Raw genomic sequence first — 20,868 nt, 5'->3', positions numbered from 1 at the left:
TTTGTTGGTACCTTGTTTACAAGAAGATGCATCTGGAATTTACAATACAATTATGTCAGTAGTGAACACTTACAAATTACCACTCGAAAACTGGGCCGGATTTGGTTCATATACTACAAACACCATGATGGGTTGCGTTAAGTCTGTTGCTCAATTTATAAAGAAAAACCACCCAAAAGTAATTATCGTTAAATGCGTTTGTCATTTAATTCATTTGGTTGCTGAGTATTCTTGCAAAAAAGTATCTAATACCCTCGAAGATTTATGTCGAACTATCTACAATCATTTTAAAAGAAGTTCCAAAAGTACAAATGCTTTAAAAGAGTTTCAAGTTTTTTTAATCTCAGGCCTCATAAAATGCTTAAACCAAGCGCTACAAGATGGCTAGCTTTAAGCGATTGTGTGCAACGAATATTGGAGCAGTGGCCAGCGTTATTACTTTACTGGACAGAACTTTCATTCAGAGATCCTACCCATGCAAATCACTTAGCTCTGGATATATTTCGAAACCCTCTAATGAAATGTTTGATGGAGTTTGTAGAATATGCAATTGGACTTTTAACATCATTTAATACATTATTTCAAAGCAACACGCCACTTTTCTTGAAGCTTGAACCCGAGGTTCGAGAACTAATTCAAACCTTAAGCCTTAATTTCATGAGAACCGAATACGTGAAGACAACTAATCCATTCGACACGAACCCTCACCTAAGCAGGCAATATGTCCAAAACTGTGATATATATTTAGGGATAAAAGCAACTGACACCCTACAACAAATAAAAGATGCGAATTCCAGAGAAATAGATAAAATCTACATAAATGCCAGAAGCTTTTATATTGAAGCTTTTACCCAAATTAAAAACCGTTTCACGTTTGAAGATGACATCTCACAAAGATATCAAAATAATAAATCCCACTTATGCATCAAATTTGCAAACTAAATCTCTTAGGCTGATCGCTAAAAAATACATGCAACCGAGTTGGAAATTAAATTAAAGTTATATGATGGTCGAGTGGAAAAAACAAAGTTTGAAAAACGTCAGCGAAACAGAAATAATTCCGTACTGGTCAGTAGATAGTAAGTCCCTTTAAACATGTTATCCAAGATGGCGGCCGATAGCTTTGAACAGTGCAGCTTATGTTCCCCCCTGGTTTTTTTTCTTGTGGCCACACCCTTGTTTGGAATGTGGTTACACCTTGATTGTTCGGAGAGACCTTGGTTAACCCCATTCACCAATGATGACGTCAAGTTTTTTTTCAAAAACCGGTTTTGACCTTGTGAAAAAACATATTTTAGTTTTAACCCTAAATTTGACCTTGAAGATTACCTTTGACCTCGACGCTTGACCCGGTCCACAACCCCTAAGCCTCGGTCTATCACCCCAACCAGTTTGGACACGATCGGACAAGCTCGGACCGAGATATCGGCGGTAATATTTGACCCCACAATTACTTACGTTCATTCACTTTTGGTGTCACTTTTTCTTTTTTTCGTTTTTTAGCCATTTAAAAATGCTAATTAGTTAATTGCGAGATAGGGAAACGAATTCGCAACCTTCGCTTTACAGCCTTGACAAGTTTGTCTGTCACGTGCTATCCAACTTACCCCTGTCGAAATAAAATACATATTTTAAAACACAACAAATTGCAATAGGCCTGATTGGTCAATATCCACCCAATAACTTATGTTTTACCCCTGTTGGAATGAAACTTCAATTTATTTACTTTTGGAGATAAATAAATAATACAATAACGACATAATAAACAATCAATACACATTTTAAAAAACACAACAAATAGGCGCTTAAATAAAACATCTTCCCAGAAATTGCCAAGAAGTAATATTTCCGACCGCCAGGACTCGTAAGTTATTATTTATATAGTGCTTGTTGAAATATTAAAAAGCTGGTAACTTTTTCGAACGTAACAGCGGTTTTTACCTCTCCGAGGGGACAAAGTCCCCTAGGAGGGGTTATACAACGACCGTGTCTGTCTGTGGGTCTGTGGGTGGGTCTGTGGGTGTGTCTGTCTGTCAGGACTGCGAACGCGTTCGCATTTTCGGTGCAAAGTGTAATCACTGCGTACGCAGTTTCTCAAAGGGTTTCCACCAGTTGTACACGGTATTCGTCTTAATATCAATTTGCGATCGCATCGGGCGGGATTTGAACCCGAGACCTCCTGATTGACAGGCGGACGTTCTACCACAGAACCACCGACACTTGTTACGCCTTATTGAAAATTAGACCTTCAGCTTTATCGGAAGCGTATTTAATAGAGTACGAAATTTTGGTTTAATTGAAATAGAATTGAAATTGAAATTATTGCATCGAAGAAATTCTAATTTAGCGTTTCTCTATTGATTAAAAACAAATGCGCCACCCAGGTTTCGAACCCAGACCATTCGGCTTGGCAGTCGAGCGCTCTACCACAGAACCACCGATAGCTGCTTAGATTCACTGAAATTAAGACAGGCATCGTAAGCATAATAGGTAATAAAGTCTTTTTTTATTAATGAATTTATGAAGGCCTAATCTGGTATTTTTTAAAGGTTAAATCTTGTTTTAGCGCAGTCAGCCGAGATTAGAGGGTTAAAGGGTAGACCCTGTGGGTGGTCCACTTTCTTAACGACCTATATATAGTTCTGTTAATTCAAAGGAGATAATTTAACGTTAATTGCTTTAAAAGCTGGCGGTTAGTCAAGTGGCTCTCTGTGCTTTGTTGATGGTAAGGTTTTTGCTTCTTGTAAATACATTTGGTGTGGATATTTGGATATCTACGATTTCTAACGCAGTCAATGATTTCTTGGGTGTGCGAGTCATTATATGATATTGGAAATTGGACGGCATTGGTCTTTTTCATGTGGTATGCGTCACAACGTCAACAGGAAGTGAACGAGTCGTCCACTACCAGATATCTACGGTATCTTCATCAAGGGCGAGTGTTGAAATAAAATGAGCGTTAAAGATGCGGCAAGTATTTCGTAAGCGAGTAATTCCAAAAAGCCTCTGTAGATATTTCATTAAAATTTGCTTCGTATTATATTTAACTGATAAACTTGTTCTGTAAAAGGGTTTAATTCAATTGTGCATTGTTATAGTACGTCTAACTTACTGTTGTAACTACTTAACTTATGATATTCTGAATAAATTAAAATTGGTCGTTTCGTCTCAATTATTTTAATTATAATTAAAATTTTATACCGGGCGGGATAGAAATGGGTTAATATTTTTAACAAATAACTCTAAATTGCGGAGATATATCTTTAAGGGTTATCTCGAGAAATTAATACCACTAGGGACAATTCTTCCGAGGAGAGGTATATTTTGGCTTGCCAACTTGTTTGCTAAGCCTTAACATGCCAAAAAAGTTACCGGGTTAAAAGGAAACACTTGTTGCATACCGTACTCCAAAAGTAATATGTTTAGTTCTAAAGGAATGAGTTTTCATCTTTTTTCAAAAGATAAATAAATTAACTCTGCCTCCATGAGAAGCTTTAAAATTGCCCGGTATTATAAAAATATTACATATAATTTTAATTATTTATACCATAAGAGGATGATAATAATAATAATATTATCTTCTTATACTTAGTATTAGTAACATTATATATTTTACCCTAAAGTATATTATCGAAAATTAACATTAGTGTTCCTTACACTCGTGAGCCGACGCGTTTCTTATCTGACGCAAAATTCTCATGAGGGCAAAAACGCGTCTCCATTGGCTTAAATATGATTTTTTGGCTAGCCATTCTAACCGTTTAACCGACCGACCGGAAATAGCTCCTTCCCAGATGAATTTGGAGAGGGGAGTAGAAACCGGGTATCTTTTATTGAAGCGTCCATTACAATGGCGCTGATTGGTCAATATCCGCCCGAGATATAGCCAATTTTGTTTACAATAAATAAAATAAAATGTATTTTCTTTTGGACATACAATGTTTTTTACATTTGCCATACAAAGGTTTAATTTTACCCAAATAGGATAGTTTGTTGGTTTTCAATAGTAAACGAAAACATTCTAAAATAACATAATCAAATAAAACAATTTTTTTTAAATAATACATTAATTACATAATAAACAATCAAAAACAATCAATACACAATTAATATGATAAAACCTTACAATGGGCTTAATTGGTCGATATCCGCCAGAAATTTAGTCGGTAATATATTATAAAAAATTCAGTTTATTTATTTTTAAAGATACAATGTTTATTGTTTTAGCGATTCAAATGAATAATTTTATCAACCTACGATGAAACCATACTACTTTATCAATATAAAATAATTTTTTTGTTTATTTTTGAAGATACAATGTTGTTTTTATTGTTACTTTTGCAACTCACAAGACTATAATTTTACCCAAATGGATGTTTGGTTAATTTTAAGTTACATAATCAATAAAAATTCCAAAAACAATTTATTTAAAATAAATAAAAAATAATTAACTTTTTTTAAATTAAAAATAGCAAAATTGTGAATACACGTAGATATAATTTTCTCTGACTATACACAGTAAACGAACGGGTATTTATTGGTGGCTAAATTAAAACAAAATAATGTTTAATAATTTTAATTATTTTAAATTAAATATGACTTACTTTATTTGATTTATAATTTTAACTTTCTGGTGAACTGTCGTTACCAGAAACACGCAAAGCAATTATAAATTATAATTACCTCTAGGATAGAACTGGTTCAACATTCTATTGCATTAGCCTTGTAAAACTGATTTGATAACCACCCCTTAATTATTGTCACGTGTAGAGTCTATCCACTCATTACAACCTTTTAAAACTAGTTTGGATTTTTCAACAATTTACTAACGATATCACTCTTTCAAACGCAAAAATGTTTATAAAAATCGATTTTACCCTTATCTTGTCACCTACATTGTAACACATCTCGGCGGTAAAACGATAAAATTAAAAACGCAGATCACGTTTCGCCAGGAGACATTCCACAGAGCCAGTGAGAAGAAAAAACTGTTTTTTTACAAACAACCGCTAGATATCAATAAAATATCAATTAATAAATCCTCTAATTTGAAAAAATTGTAAATAAAAATGAATGGTTTTAAAAACAAAGCTTATTGACAATTTACTTTTTGAAGATACAATCGTTTATAATACTTAACAACTATTAATAATAATACTTCTTTCGCAAAAGACTAAATGTATTGGCTACCAGGATAGTGCAATAAATAAATAAGATAAAAAATGTACACCAATAAAATTATTTTTTAAACAATTGCAAATTAAATTATACAATTAATAAGCATTTTTTAAAAATAAGACAATCACAAATATGTACAAAATAGCCTATTTAATTAAGAGATAATTAGTAATATGGAAAAAAATTAAAGGTTGTAAAAATAGAACATTAACAAAATTATAAATATTATAAGGATACAATTAAATATAGTTATATTTACCTTAATTCCTAGAAGATATTTCTTTACTTCGAAATTAGGTATCAGGTTTGAAATTCGGGCTAAAACTTGTAATTGTTAATTAGTATAATTAAATGAATATAATGATAAATATTAACTGACAAATTATTTGTTTTTATGCTGTTGTAATGTGTTTACGTAGTTAAAAGAGCGGTTTTTATGCTGAATTCTCCCTACACATTACATTTGTACAACAGCATCATAATGGAATGTATTTGGTTTTGAATATAAACAACATGTTTTAAATTTAATTATTAAAAACGTAAAAATAAATAAAAACAGTATCATTTTTGTATTTTTATATTGTAAGCGTAGTTTCTATAAATCAATTATATGTAAGAGCTTTTATTATAAATTAAGATATAAAATATAAGAATCATTATTAAAAATAGCAAGATTTGGAATGTCTCACTAGAATAAAGTGAATTTTCTCAAAAATACTTTTATCTATCGAATGTTAATTATAAAACAATTTAATTTTATCGTATGTTTTTATATAGAGGGAATTATTTACGTGTTTAAACAGGCAACGTAATTTGTTGAACTTGTGTGCTTTTTCGAACGTATGGGCGCAACGGTCTTAGATTTTGTTAATCTAATAAAAAGATAAAAACCAAACATTAATTAACACAAATTATATTCTGTTTTCAATCCAAGGTATCAGATTATGAACAATTTAGCTTAAATTATTATTTACTAATTATACGACATGTTCTACAACCTGTATCATAAAACCGTTTGATTTATGGATTTCAGTTTTAAAAGCAGATCAGTTATCGTATTCCCAATCACAAAGACATTTCAACTGTTAAGTACACGTTTTTTAATTTTACATTAACTGTGGAATTCAAAATATAAATATTAATTGCAGAAACATGATCCTAAAAAAGGAAGATATTTAAGTCGATTATTTTTTGAATTTTTAACCGTTATTAACGTTTCATTATTAATTCTGTTAAATTCACAATGCTCTTCTGATTTCATATATTTGTTATTAAAATTTAAATTTTCAGTTTTTTATGATTGCAGAGCGAATTTCGCCAAAATAAAATTAAAAAAATACTGATAGAGTTAAAATATTAATTTAAAATTGATAAAAAGTAAATAAAACCTTGTAAAGAATCTAGAGACTTTAGTTGATTAATGAGTAGGTTGGTTTCTTCGTAATACACATCTCACAGGTGGTTCGAAAATTTCTACAGTCGGTGGTAGGATAATAATAGAGCTAATACGAGATTAATAAAAGATCAGTTTGAATGGTCTGAAATTCCATGTAAAGCCTGCAAATAAATTGACAAAAAAAAAAGAAATATCCGGGTAAATTAAACTTAAAATCAGATAAATGAATATTGTAAGGTACCAGACTTTACGTACGCCTTATTATCTGGAAATATTAGGTATCTTAAGTACTATATGAATATTAAAACTTATTTTCATGTATTTGCCCGCCTGAAAAATTTGCATTCGTGAGCTTTTACTCTTCGTGTATTGAATATACGTAACAAATTAAGAATATAAGTTCTTATCTTATCTAAGTCTGTTTATTGTATTTGTACATTTTCCGGTTCAATAGGCTACAACAAGTTTTGAAGATGACATATTGGGGTTTAAGATATTTGAACCGTATTGTATTTAATAACATTTTTACATAATTTTACCACTAGAATTAATTATGGATTCATCTTTTACCCGATTAATGTTTTATTGCATTTATCAGAATTACGTTAACATAACATGAAATATGTGACTTGATTTCATATTGCCTCGGATATATTTTAGAATAAAATGTTTTAATTTTTATTAATTTTGTGTAAAACATTTGCAGTTACACTTTCTGTTAAAATTAGAGTGAATATATATCTTAAATCATAGTATAATGGTTATTTATCTCCCTTATTTTAATGTAAACAGCGTATATAAATATAATTAATCTTAATTGTTTTTAAATTTATTTAATAAAAGGTTAAAAAATGTCAATAAAAACAATTTATAATTTTGTATTTTTTATATTGTTTCGAGGAGTTTTTATACATCCTTAATTTTAATACAATATTCTCGTAAATACCTATTCCTCTTTGAAAACCAAAAAGTTGTTTTCAAAATAAATTTGCTCAGTTTTTAAAAAATATATAAAATTATAACTATATACTTGTATCTAAAATACCGAGCGTTAATTATAGTAGAAATTTTTATATTCCAATATTTATAATACGTATAGATTTATACATGCTTTAACAATCCAATTAAAAATCTAAGAATTTTCTAATTTAAAATTTATTCAGAACTTAAAAAATAGAATGTAAATCATTCGGGGGAAAAACGGATATTAAACCTAACCACGTTTAAATTTTTAACTATACATACAATTTCCGTGAAGATAGTTTTTCCAAAAATCTCTAGTCGCTTATCTCTTAATAAATCAGAACCCAAATGACAACCAAATTATTGTTAATTGAATATTATTGGTACGAGCTATTTGTAAGTTTTTAAATGTATTTTAAATTTGTTTAGGGTTTAGCTTTTATCCCTTTTCATAATGGAGCTAATTATATTGTTCTTCGTTGTACCGACCACACAAATATGATTTTCCTTAAAACGTGAAGGAATGTTTGACATTAGATTAATAGAGCGGAGTCTGTAACGTATTTTTCTTTCACAATATGCATCCCTTTTTATAATGAATAGATATCCCGAGGGGTTCTGGATTTAACAAGTGGGTTCTATAATACTATGTAAATAACGGGAAAAACTCCGTCTGTATTGATAGAGTTTAAAGTGCAGGTTTGTTATATGTAATTTTTTTAAATTATGTTTACTATTAAATCTAGAAGTGACATACAACAAGGTATCATTTTGATCAGTGTTTACCTTATGGTTAATTTAAATTATTTGAGTAAACCCAATTCAAAACTTTATTTTTTAGCTTTATTTTTTACCAAACTTTATTTTAAACATAATACGCATCAAATAATAAAAAAGCAATTATCTAATTTAAAAAAAATAATATAAGAAAGGAGAAACATGAGAGTTTTGTTTTATATTTTATATTTTTGGGAGGTTGAACGTGTAAATTATGTAGGTAAAGTAACATCTTCCAAGTACGACGGAAAATTTCAAGGTTCTCGATTGTCATAATAACAAATGTTTATTCTAATTAACAGATTAGCTAAATGATATTCAAAAATAGTACGAATGAAATATGTCAACCAACCTCCTTTACATTGTATTAACCCGTTTTTTTTCCTTTGTATAACTACTTAAGATTCCCTATGATAGAAAAACCACATAAAAATTAATTATTTACAGAGTAAAAACCACCAGCAGCGTATTTAAATAAATTTGTAATTGAAATTTTATAAAACTAAGTATATAAACCGTCAATTCGCGGAAATTGTTTATAAATTGAAATTTGCAAATAACAAAAAAATTAAGAAGCGTTGGAAGAATGATGAGCCACTGATGCACAATTATTAAAACACATTTTGTAGTTTGCCATCTGTTATTGATTAGATTATAATTATTTTTTGGCGATAGTTATAGATGTACAAACCTTAGAATTGGCGACACAGATAATGGAGTTCAATATATTCAGAACTTAATTTGAAGAAACCGTAGCAGTGGTTGTTGATTTTAAAAGTGTTTCTCAAAAATAGCAAAAAGTAATTAAAATGTTACATAAAAATATTGCTTTTAGTTTTTTAGTGATTAATATATACACACATAATAAAAAAACAAATTTATTTAGTGATTAATTTTTTGCATTGTAATTCAGTTTCCTACACAGTACCTGTTTATTTAAAATAAACGGCTTTAAAATACAAATTGTCTGATTATTATAGGACAAGAAGATTTACACTTATACGAAAATATTAGTATATTTTCTAGAAAATCATGTGTTGATGTATTATGCAGTAACCGTATGATTAAATCTTATAAGAATTAATCTCGTTATCGTGATGTTTAGGGTTATTTAAAACTTTAAATACTTGAATTCGTAAAATATTTCAAATATAACAACAAAAATAAGTACCAGTTACCGGGGAGAAGTGTATATGAATCACATAAGCGCATTCTAGCCTTGGGCGGTACTATTAAAGGATATGGTATTAGACTTCTAGTTGATTTACCTTTGAGTAAAAGTGATGAAAATGGAGTCAATCAACCCTATGGTAATATTGTGAGGTTAGTGGGTTGCCGATTCTGTCAACCTTGGTATTAGGCGATTATTAATGTATTTGCCATATACACTTCATAGCGTTAAGGTTTTAAAATTTATTTAAAAATGGTGTTCTATGTAATATATTGCTAGGTCAAAAAAGCTTTATTAGATAAATGGCCAAAGTTTAAAGATAACATTTTTTAAATTTTAAAAATATAAAATTTATCATAACAAATTTGACATACTATATATAACATTGTGGCGCGTAGTAAGCTTTAAAAGATGTAATAATAATTTTTCGTGTTATTTTATGAAAAATATAGTAAAATATCGCATTAAGAAACATTTTCATAGAAGACGTTTTTAATGGAATATGCAATTGTCATTATAAAAGTAGTAATCCATCAATTTGATATTATAGATGTAAGAACTAGATGTAACATAAAACAAACCAAAGGGAAAAGCAAATTAATATCATTTTGTTTACAGTCTATTAATTTTGACTAAGTTCAATTTACAAGGTGTAAATTCATTTACTACTGGGTACATACACATACACATCTCTGTAGAACTTTGGCTTTTCCAGTAACATTATTATTATTATTAAATAATCCAGTTTTTTTTACAAACTTTGTGGAATATTTTATTAATATATGCTCCACATTTTTAATGATTTAAAATAATTTTGTGTGGAAATATAAATTTAGATTGAGGTCGATGCGATCAATTGTTAATAAAAACTTATGCGTTAGTGACTTGTTATCACTAAATGATTGATTAAAACAATACCAACTGTGCTTCCCTGTATGGTGTTTTTAGTATTTCAATAAAAGATCTGAATTCCACGACGAGTATGTTTGATATATAGGCCTCTGTGATAATTCGTTATTAACGAACGGCATTATTTTTCATATAGAACTTTAACAAAAAAACAATTAGTATTAACCGGCTGGTTTTTTAAACGAAATACAAACAAATACCTAAATAGCATTATATTTTGAAAAACGTTTGAAAAACCCTAAAACCCAAAATGGGTGTAAGACAAAACCTTTGCAACCAGGTTTTATACAGTAAATTATCAAATTATGTTCAGGAACTGCACCGAGTGTATATTTTTACTTAAAGGAATACGACTTATAATGGTACGTCGTTCAAACCTTAATGTTATTTTGTAGTTTAAAGTGTTTTCTCTATCAAGCGAGGATAATTTCACAAACAAAAGGGCATTAGAAATCTCATGAATCGAGCCGAATTGTTATGTTTAAGGAGAAAATTAGTTCACATTGGTCGTGAGGCGGTAATTATGTCCGTTTAATTGCTTTTTTTGGTCTTCAACTTTTTGTAATGGCCCGAAATTGTGTGATCCTAAACATTTCCACCTTAGCAGTAGTTTGAAGAACGTTTATAGTTTTAGAAAATGATGGCGTATCGGAGACGCTTCCTATAATAGTGTTTCTATAAATTGTTTCATATCTCAGTTGTTTTACGTTATTCGAATTTGTTACTGCTACCGATTATTTGTTTGTTTTATTTTTTACGTTTTTTTACTTTAGTTTTCAATTTTAAGTGAAAAATAATTGGACCGCGGTTTTCTATAATCTTCGCTTGACATTTTTTAAAAAACTGTGATTCACCCGCATGAATCGTGGCGCCGTGGCTTAGTTGGTTAAAGCGCCTGTCTAGTAAAAAGTAGATCCTGAGTTCGAATTTCGGCGGTGCCTTTAGGGCTAGGTTTTCTATAATCTTCGCTTGATTTTTTTTTCAAATCTTTGATTAACCTGATTGAAACCGTGGCGCCGTGGCTTAGTTGGTTAAAGCGCCTGTCTAGTAAACAGGAGATCCTGAGTTCGAATTTCGGCGGTGCCTTTAGGGTTAGGTTTTCTATAATCTTCGCTTGATTTTTTTTTCAAATCTTTGATTCAACCGCTTGCATCGTGGCGCCGTGGTTTAGTTGGTTAAAGCGCCTGTCTAGTAAACAGGAGATCCTAGTTCGAATCTCGGCGGTGCCTTTAGGGTTAGGTTTTCTATAATCTTCGTTTGAAATTTTATTTGAATCTGTGATTAAACCGCCTGTAATCGTGGCGCCGTGGCTTAGTTGGTTAAAGCGCCTGTCTAGTAAACAGGAGATCCTGAGTTCGAATCTCGGCGGTGCCTTTAGGGCTAGGTTTTCTATAATCTTCGCTTGATTTTTTTTTCAAATCTTTGATTAACCCGATTGAAACCGTGGCGCCGTTGCTTAGTTGGTTAAACCGCCTGTCTAGTAAACAGGAGATCCTGAGTTCGAATCTCGGCGGTGCCTTTAGGGTTTGGTTTTCTATAATCTTCGCTTGACATTTTTTTCAAATCTGTGATTCAGCGGTGGCATCGTGGCGCCGTGGCTTAGTTGGTTAAAGCGCCTGTCTAGTAAACAGGAGATCCTGAGTTCGAATCTCGGCAAATTTTTTCGGCCTTCCGGATTATGTTACTGATGAGGCGTTGCTGGCGAAGTTGACGATGATGGGCTGCGAAATCAGAGGTACGATTTCGTGGCGGGAAAAAGCCGGGTTCTATTGTGGTATCCGATCAGTCCGTTTGACGCTCCCGGAAGGTAAATCAGCGTTACCTTACAGTCTTCGAGTTCCGGATGTCTTAAATAGAGAAAATTCTTACCGTGTCACTCATGAATCGCAAGTTAAAGTCTGTAATATGTGTCTGGCATCCGATCATTTATATAAGGATTGCCCTCAATTTATTTGCCGTAAATGTAAAACACAAGGTCATGCTGTGCGTAATTGCCCTACTTGGGAACGCCCTGCAGTGGAGATGAAGGGACAGGAGCGTGGACAACCCCCTGTCATTGTCGCGGGGGGATCGATTGATCAATTCGCTGAGGGTCGTAAGGATGCCGTCGATGGTCCTGGTTCATTGGGTGCCGGACACGAAGAAGTTCATATTGCCACTCCTAACGCAACGCCGATGTCTCAGGGAATGGGCGCCGACCAAGTGGGCCGCGTCAAACCGACTGGTGAAGCTCAAAGGGGTTCCAAGCACCGGATCTCATCTGGTGACACCGATTCAGCTACTAATCCGTCTACAGGTCCTCCGCACAAGATATTTCAGAAGTTGCCATCGGGTAAATGGACCCAAATTAATTTGAATCCAAATGCCGGTGAAAATTCTGACGATTAATGTAGGCGGTTTGCGCGATGTAGAGAAGATGCGAAAGTTGGTTTTGTGGGCGAAGCATTATGATGTGTTGTTGTTGCAAGAGACTCATTGGGAGGCGTGTCATGTAAGTACTTTTCGGACTTTTTTTTCGGGTGCGGTCTACGTGGACTTGAACTTGGACACCAAGTTTTGCGGTGTGGCAATTTGTATTTCGCGGTTACTTGATTTTAAAGAATGTAATTTGATAAGTTCTAACGAGGGCCGGTATATTTTTATTTCCGCTGAAATTGAAGGCGAGAAAGTTGATTTAGGTTCTGTTTATGCCCCAACCGATGCGGTCAATAGATCTATTTTTATGCAAAATTTAATTCCCATTATTCGTGTGTTAAATCGTCCGCTATTGGGCGGTGATTTTAATGATATTGTTTCTCGAGTTTTTGATCGGCGGTCGCCTGCCAAGATTACGGTGAGTGGAATGACGAATCTTCATCGCTGGGTCTCTTATCTCTCGTTGGTAGACATTTGGCGGTTGCAACATAAAAAAACATTCGATTATACGCGATCGGGGGTGGTTTTTGGTAACTTTGTGAGTTCTCGAATTGATTATTTTTTTGCTTTACATTCAGACGTATATAATATTTCAAAGTGTATGCATGTTTTTTGTAGTTTCTCTGACCATAAGGGTGTTTCTCTGATTTTTGAACCTAGTGGTATTCTTAGGGGGCCCGGAACTTGGAGTTTTAATTCTACTTTTTTAGAAGACGCACTTTTTTGCACGGCCATCGAGCGGACAGTTAAAAATAGTTATTCTTGGCCTTGTTATTTAACCGATATCTTTGAGTGGTATGATGCTTTAAAAGTTAAAATACGGGAGTACTGCATTTTTTACGGGCGTCACAAAGCGTTGATGAAGCGGGCTGTATGGGCGGACCTACAAAATAGGCTTCGAGACCTACAAGATTCGCCATTAAAAACAGATACGAATTTAGACGAAATAGCTGCGGTAACGAGTAAATTACGAGATATGGAAGAGAACGATTTGCAGGGTGCATTAGTTCGTTCGAGGTTGGAGTGGAGAGATTTGGGGGAACGCCCCACTCAGTATTTTTTGCGGCTGGAGAAATTTCGTCAGCGTCAACGTCAAATGACTTCTCTGACTCTCCCTTCGGGGGAGATTATTAAAGATCCTGCGTTAATAAGGGAGGAAGTGTTCCGTTTTTATTCGGAGTTGTATACACGAGGCGTTACGTCTCAAGCCGCTACTGACAATTTGAAGAATTTAATCTCAGGGAGGCTTACTGAAGGTGACCGCGATTCCTGCGAAGCCGTCGTGACCTGGAGCGACATTTACACGGAGTTAACTAATTTGGCCGGAGGGAAGGCCCCCGGTAGAGATGGCTTTACCAATGAGTTCCTGCGTTTCTTTATCCCTCTAATTAAAGATGACTTTATGCGCTTGGTTGCCGAATGCGAAGCCCGTGGCCTTTTGCCGAATAGCATGCGAGAAGGGATGGTGGTTTTGTTGCCTAAATCGGGGGATTTGACTCTTCTGAAAAATTGGAGGCCAATTACCCTATTGAATGGCGATAGGAAACTCCTTGCTAAGGTTTTTACTCGCCGTGTTTCGCCGCTTTTACCTTTAATTACGTCACCGTGTCAAACTGGTGGCATTCGTGGGCGTACCATTTCCGATACTCCCCGTTTTCTGTCTGATGTCATGGAGTTTTTAAAAATGGAAAATAGGCCAGGGATTTTTCTTCAACTCGATTTGTTAAAAGCGTTCGATCGGGTGGAATGGCCGTATCTATTTGCAATCTTAGAAGCCTTTGGTTTCGGCGCACGCTTCCGCGCTTGGATTCAGATGTTTTTAGTTGGCGCCAAGACAGCTATTAAGCTTCATGGATATGTTACCGATTCTTTTGTCATTAGCCGCTCGGTTCGTCAAGGGTGTCCGCTAAGTCCTTTGCTGTACGTTCTATCATCTGAACCTTTTTGCGCCTTACTCGAAACGGACAAACGTATATGTCGGATAATGCTCACGGACTTAACACCGTCCCCTGTGGTGTTTCAACATATTGATGACACTTCCATTCTCGTCACTGGGCCTAGGGATGTTACTTACCTTTTGGAGGATATTGAACTTTATTGCCAGTCTTCGGGAGCTGCCATCAATCTTGCAAAAAGTTCTGGTTGTTGGCTCGGCTCCTTGCGATTTCACGCGGACCAGACTGTGGCTGGGCTTGTTATTAGCGCCCGTTCAATAAAGGTATTGGGCGTGACCTTGGGCTATGACCATGACGTCGTTGCCACGATGAACTGGGAGGGCCGGTATGAAAAATTTAAAAATGTCCTACACGTTTGGAAGGGTCGTAGTCTGACCATTTTTGGGAAAGTCATTATCATTAACGTATTAGGAGCGTCGATATTGTGGCATATACTGGAGGTTTTTGATTTACCGGACCGCTGGTTCTCTGATTTTAAGCGGCTCATGTTGGATTTTATTTGGAAGGATCGCCCACATTCTATATCGTACGAAACCTTAACTCGCCATAAGAGTCAAGGCGGGTTTGGATTAATCAATCTTCGGATCAAACAGAAGGTACTTCGTCTGAAGGAATGTTTGCAGCTCGCTACCGGGTCCAAGCCTTCGCATGTCGCATGCGTTGCGTCTCGGTTCTTTGACGAATATGGCGGCGGACTTCGCCAGGGTCTCTCAATGCTACGGATTAGAATTGAACGTCGTCTGCTTTGCGCTATCCCGAAACGCCATGGATCAATGTTATTGGCTTGGAAAGAGTTCTTGGCTCTCACGCGATGGACCTTGGTTCCTTTGACCAACCCTATTATGGAGCCCCTATTTTATAACTCAAATCTTTTAATCACGAACATTTCTTTGGCTGAGCGGCGTCTTCTTGCTTCTTGTGGCGTGGTCTACCTGAAAGATATTTGCTACGAGGTCATCCTGGGGTTTCTTCCGGATGAAGCCTTTTTGGAATTGACCGCAGATTCCGGAATCGGTCGCCGTCGGTTGTTGCAAATTTTTCGAAGGATCAAAGATTCTCTCCCTCCCGCGGTACATCGAGTGATACATAGTAAAGAGGTCTACGAGCTTGAGACACGGCCAACGTTCGCGCTGGTCGCGGACACAGGGATCTCTGTGGAATTGGACAAAATTACATCTACGTCAATTTCCAAAACTTTCAATGCCGTAACCCCGATTCCGGAATCGAATGGTGAAGAACGTTGGCGGGCTTACTTCGGGGGCCCTTTACAGAAGTTCCGGGTTCCATCACTTGTCAATTCTACGTTGGGTCCCCGATTGTCAAGTATGAATCTCCGAGTGTATCATATGGGGTTCATGGTCAAGCAGCGGCTATTTCGCGCCGGCATAACAGACGATGATCAGTGCCCGCTATGTGGCCTTGAAAAGGAGTCAGTTTCGCATTTATTTTTGGAATGTCAAGATACGCACGAATGGCTCGATTGGTTATTTTCTTCAGTGTTGTCGCTGTACACGCTGTTTGGTGAAAAGGACATGTGGACGCGTTATATCGTCTTTGGACTCAAGCCTAAAACTGCGGACTCTAAAGAGCATTGGGAGGTCGCTTCCATATTAACTGCTATTGCCAAAGAAGCCATTTGGAGTAATCGTTGTTTGTACAATTTGGGGCAGATAACCAATAAGCGTACGCTTTTTTCCCGTTTTCGTGCTCTCATAAAAACTGAGGCTCGGTACCGCGTGCAATGGCTACTCCTTCATAAGCCGGGTTGTACGGCCGCAATAGATATTTTTCGTAACATATGAGGGGTCAATAATCTTGGAGATATCCTTATGGTCATTAATATTTAAAGTACTTTATTGAAATGTGTATTTTGTTGTATTTGCAGTAGTTATTATTTTCTATAACTGAGGATTTTTTATCAATGATATTTTGCTTATTTATTTTTCATGTTGTTTCTAACTTCAATTGTGTAATGGTTTTAATAACACTGCTTCACATATATATAACATTGCTGGATGTACGTAGGTTTAAATTGTTAAATTTGTTTTAAATATTAACATTGTGCAATAATGCATGTAACAAAATAAAAATTTTAAATAAAAAAAAAAAAAAAGCGCCTATCTAGTAAACAGGAGATCCTGAGTTCGAATTTCGGCGGTGCCTTTAGGGTTAGGTTTTCTATAATCTTCGCTTGATTTTTTTTCTTCAAATCTTTGATTAACCCGATTGAAACCGTGGCGCCGTGGCTTAGTTGGTTAAAGCGCCTGTCTAGTAAACAGGAGTTCCTGAGTTCGAATTTCGGCGGTGCCTTTAGGGTTAGGTTTTCTATAATCTTCGCTTGATTTTTTTTTCAAATCTTTGATTCAACCGCTTGAATCGTGGCGCCGTGGTTTAGTTGGTTAAAGCGTCTGTCTGGTAAACAGGAGATCCTGAGTTCGAATTTCGGCGGTGCCTTTAGGGTTAGGTTTTCTATAATCTTCGCTTGATTTTTTTTTCAAATCTTTGATTCAACCGCTTGAATCGTGGCGCCGTGGTTTAGTTGGTTAAAGCGTCTGTCTGGTAAACAGGAGTTCCTGAGTTCGAATTTCGGCGGTGCCTTTAGGGTTAGGTTTTCTATAATCTTCGCTTGATTTTTTTTTCAAATCTTTGATTCAACCGCTTGAATCGTGGCGCCGTGGTTTAGTTGGTTAAAGCGCCTGTCTAGTAAACAGGATATCCTGATATCGAATCTCGGCGGTGCCTTCAGGGTTAGGTTTTCTATAATCTTCGTTTGAAATTTTATTTAAATCTGTGATTAAACCGCTTGAAATCGTGGCGCCGTGGCTTAGTTGGTTAAAGCGCCTGTCTAGTAAACAGGAGATCCTGAGTTCGAATCTCGGCGGTGCCTTCAGGGTTAGGTTTTCTATAATCTTCGTTTGAAATTTTATTTAAATCTGTGATTATACCACTTGAAATCGTGGCGCCGTGGTTTAGTTGGTTAAAGCGCCTGTCTAGTAAGAAGGAGATCCTGAGTTCGAATCTCGGCGGTGCCTTTAGGGTTAGGTTTTCTATAATCTTCGTTTGAAATTTTATTTAAATCTGTGATTAAACCGCTTGAATTCGTGGCGCCGTGGCTTAGTTGGTTAAAGCGCCTGTCTAGTAAACAGGAGATCCTAAGTTCGAATCTCGGTGGTCCTTTGGGGTTAGGTTTTCTATAATATTCGCTTGACATTTCTTTAAAATCTGTGATTCAACCGTATGAACTGCGGTACTGTGCGTTAGTTGGTTAAAGAGCCTGTCTAGTAAACATGAGATCCTGAGTTCGAATATCGGCGGTGCCTTCAGGGTTAGGTTTTCTATAACCTTCGCTTGACATTTTTTTTAAAAATCTGTGGTTCAACAGCCTGAATCGTGGCACCGTTATTAAGTTGTTCAAAGCGCCTGTCTAGTAAACATGAGATCCTGAGTTCGAATCTCGGCGGTGCCTTCAGGGTGAATTTTTCTATAATCTTCACTTGACATTTTTTGAAAATCTGTGATTCAACCGCTTTAATCGCGGCACCGCGCCGTGGCTTAGTTGGTTTAAGCGCCTGTCAAGTAACTAGGAGATCCTGAGTTCGAATCTCGGCGTTGCCTTTACTGTTAGTTTTTCTATAATCTTCGCTTGACATTTTTTAAAAATCTTTGATTCAACCGCTTGAAATCGTGGCGCCGTGGCTTAGTTGCTTAAAGCACCTGGCTAGAAAACAGGACGTACTGAATTCGGATCTCGGAGGTATCTTCAGGGTTAGGTTTTCTATAATCTTCGCTTGACATTTTTTAAAAATCTTTGATTCAACCGCTTAAATCCTGGCGCCGTGGCTTAGTTGGTTAAAGTGCCTGTCTAGTAAACAGGAGATCCTGAGTTCGAATCTCGGCGGTGCCTTAAGGGTTAGATTTTTTCTAGTCTTCTCTTGAAATTTTTTTCAAATCTGTGATTCAATCGCTTGAATCGTGGCGCCGTGGCTTAGTTTGCTAAAGCGCCTGTCTAGTAAACAGGAGATCCTGAGTTTGAATATCGGTGGTGCCTTCAGGGTAAGGTTTTCTATAATCTTCGCTTGAAAGTTTTTTTAAATCTTTGATTCAACCGCTTGAAATGTGGCGCCGTGGCTTAGTTGGGTAAAGCGCTTGTCTAGTAAAGAGGAGATCCCGAGTTCGAATCTCGGCGGTGCCTTTACTGTTAGTTTTTCTATAATCTTCGCTTCACATTATTTAAAGATCTTTGATTCAACCTCATGAATCGTGGCGCCTTGGCTTAGTTGGTTAAAGCGCCTGTCTAGTAAAAAGTAGATCCTGAGTTCGAATCTCGGCGGTGCCTTCAGGGTTAGGTTTTCTATAGTCTTCGCTTGAAATTTTTTTCAAATCTGTGATTCAACCGCTTGAATCATGGCGCCGTGGCTTAGTTGGTTAAAGCGTCTGTCTAGTAAACAGTAGATCCTGAGTTTGAATATCGGCGGTGCCTTCAGGGTAAGGTTTTCTATAATCTTCGCTTGAAATTTTTTTCAAATCTGTGATTCAACCGTATCATATGCGGTACTGTGCGTTAGTTGGTTAAAGCGCCTGTCTAGTAAACAGGAGATCCTGAGTTCGAATCTCGGCGGTGCCTTTAGGGTTTGGTTTTCTATAATCTTCGTTTGAAATTTTATTTAAATCTGTGATTCAACCGCCAGAATCGTGGCGCCGTTGCTTAGTTGGTTAAACCGCCTGTCTAGTAAACAGGAGATCCTGAGTTCGAATCTCGGCGGTGCCTTTAGGGTTTGGTTTTCTATAATCTTCGCTTGACATTTTTTTCAAATCTGTGATTCAAGCGTTTGCATCGTGGCGCCGTGGCTTAGTTGGTTAAAGCGCCTGTCTAGGAAACAGGAGATCCTGAGTTCGAATCTCGACGGTGCCTTCAGGGTTAGGTTTTCTATAATCTTCGTTTGAAATTTTATTTAAATCTGTGATTAAACCGCTTGAAATTGTGGCGCCGTGGCTTAGTTGGTTAAAGCGCCTGTATAGTAAACAGGAGATTCTGAGTTCGATACTCGGCGGTGCCTTTAGGGTTTGGTTTTCTATAATCTTCACTTGACATTTTTTTCAAATCTGTGATTCAACCGCTTGCATCGTGGCGCCGTGGCTTAGTTGGTTAAAGCGCCTGTCTAGTAAACAGGAAATCCTGAGTTCGGATCTCGGCGGTGCCTTCAGGGTTAGGTTTTCTATAATCTTAGTTTGAAATTTTATTTAAATCTGTGATTAAACCGCTTGAAATAGTGGCGCCGTGGCTTAGTTGGTTAAAGCGCCTGTCTAGTAAACAGGAGATCCTGAGTTCGAATATCGGCAGTATCTTCAGGGTTAAGTTTTCTATAATCTTCGCTTGACACTATTTAAAAATCTTTGATTCAACCGCTTAAATCAGTTAGCCGTGGCTTAGTTGGTTAAAGTGTCTGGCTGGTAAACGGAAGATCTTGAGTTCGAATTTCGGCGGTGCCTTCAGGGTTAGGTTTTCTATAATCTTCGTTTGAAATTTTATTTAAATCTGTGATTAAACCGCTTGAAATCGTGGCGCCGAGGGTTAGTTGGTTAAAGCGCCTGTCTTGTAAACAGGAGATCCTGAGTTCGAATCTCGGCGGTGCCTTCAGGGTTAGGTTTTCTATAATCTTCGTTTGAAATTTTATTTAAATCTGTGATTAAACCGCTTGAAATCGTGGCGCCGTGGCTTAGTTGGTTAAAGCGCCTGTCTAGTAAACAGGAGATCCTGAGTTCGAATCTCGGCGGTGCCTTTAGGGTTTGGTTTTCTATAATCTTCGCTTGATTTTTTTTTCAAATCTTTGATTCAACTACATGCATCGTGGCGCCGTGGTTTAGTTGGTTAAAGCGCCTGTCTAGAAAACAGGAGATCCTGAGTTCGAATCTCGGCGGTGCCTTTAGGGTTTGGTTTTCTATAATCTTCGCTTGACATTTTTTCAAATCTGTGATTCAACCGCTTGCATCGTGGCGCCGTGGCTTATTTGGTTAAAGCGCCTGTCTAGTAAACAGGAGATCCTGAGTTCGAATCTCGGCGGTGCCTTCAGGGTTAGGTTTTCTATAATCTTCGTTTGAAATTT

At 35.9% G+C, this 20,868-nt stretch overlaps 14 non-coding genes across 14 annotated transcripts; all 14 read left to right on the top strand.

Moving 5' to 3' along the window:
* Window positions 1-11,406: 11,406 nt before the first annotated feature.
* On the top strand, window positions 11,407-11,480 carry TRNAT-AGU (transfer RNA threonine (anticodon AGU)). The gene has a single exon. It is a non-coding gene; the product is annotated as a tRNA-Thr (tRNA).
* A 70-nt stretch (window positions 11,481-11,550) lies between these two features.
* TRNAT-AGU (transfer RNA threonine (anticodon AGU)) lies at window positions 11,551-11,623 on the top strand. Its single transcript has one exon. It is a non-coding gene; the product is annotated as a tRNA-Thr (tRNA).
* Window positions 11,624-11,694: 71 nt separating this feature from the next.
* Window positions 11,695-11,768, top strand: TRNAT-AGU (transfer RNA threonine (anticodon AGU)). The gene has a single exon. It is a non-coding gene; the product is annotated as a tRNA-Thr (tRNA).
* Window positions 11,769-17,000: 5,232 nt separating this feature from the next.
* TRNAT-AGU (transfer RNA threonine (anticodon AGU)) lies at window positions 17,001-17,074 on the top strand. Its single transcript has one exon. It is a non-coding gene; the product is annotated as a tRNA-Thr (tRNA).
* A 70-nt stretch (window positions 17,075-17,144) lies between these two features.
* TRNAT-GGU (transfer RNA threonine (anticodon GGU)) lies at window positions 17,145-17,218 on the top strand. The gene has a single exon. It is a non-coding gene; the product is annotated as a tRNA-Thr (tRNA).
* Window positions 17,219-17,288: 70 nt separating this feature from the next.
* Window positions 17,289-17,362, top strand: TRNAT-GGU (transfer RNA threonine (anticodon GGU)). The gene has a single exon. It is a non-coding gene; the product is annotated as a tRNA-Thr (tRNA).
* A 215-nt stretch (window positions 17,363-17,577) lies between these two features.
* On the top strand, window positions 17,578-17,651 carry TRNAT-AGU (transfer RNA threonine (anticodon AGU)). Its single transcript has one exon. It is a non-coding gene; the product is annotated as a tRNA-Thr (tRNA).
* Window positions 17,652-18,594: 943 nt separating this feature from the next.
* TRNAT-AGU (transfer RNA threonine (anticodon AGU)) lies at window positions 18,595-18,668 on the top strand. Its single transcript has one exon. It is a non-coding gene; the product is annotated as a tRNA-Thr (tRNA).
* Window positions 18,669-18,882: 214 nt separating this feature from the next.
* TRNAT-AGU (transfer RNA threonine (anticodon AGU)) lies at window positions 18,883-18,956 on the top strand. The gene has a single exon. It is a non-coding gene; the product is annotated as a tRNA-Thr (tRNA).
* Window positions 18,957-19,602: 646 nt separating this feature from the next.
* On the top strand, window positions 19,603-19,676 carry TRNAP-AGG (transfer RNA proline (anticodon AGG)). The gene has a single exon. It is a non-coding gene; the product is annotated as a tRNA-Pro (tRNA).
* Window positions 19,677-19,891: 215 nt separating this feature from the next.
* On the top strand, window positions 19,892-19,965 carry TRNAT-AGU (transfer RNA threonine (anticodon AGU)). The gene has a single exon. It is a non-coding gene; the product is annotated as a tRNA-Thr (tRNA).
* A 505-nt stretch (window positions 19,966-20,470) lies between these two features.
* TRNAT-AGU (transfer RNA threonine (anticodon AGU)) lies at window positions 20,471-20,544 on the top strand. The gene has a single exon. It is a non-coding gene; the product is annotated as a tRNA-Thr (tRNA).
* A 70-nt stretch (window positions 20,545-20,614) lies between these two features.
* TRNAS-AGA (transfer RNA serine (anticodon AGA)) lies at window positions 20,615-20,688 on the top strand. Its single transcript has one exon. It is a non-coding gene; the product is annotated as a tRNA-Ser (tRNA).
* Window positions 20,689-20,757: 69 nt separating this feature from the next.
* On the top strand, window positions 20,758-20,831 carry TRNAT-AGU (transfer RNA threonine (anticodon AGU)). The gene has a single exon. It is a non-coding gene; the product is annotated as a tRNA-Thr (tRNA).
* Window positions 20,832-20,868: the final 37 nt, after the last annotated feature.

The sequence above is a fragment of the Leiobunum rupestre genome, chromosome 7 (genome assembly GCF_980474605.1).
Source record: "Leiobunum rupestre chromosome 7, qqLeiRupe1.1.hap1, whole genome shotgun sequence".
NCBI classification, from domain to species: domain Eukaryota; kingdom Metazoa; phylum Arthropoda; class Arachnida; order Opiliones; family Sclerosomatidae; genus Leiobunum; species Leiobunum rupestre.
Note: the sequence above shows the minus strand (reverse complement) of the source record. Positions and strands in the feature narration are given on the sequence as shown.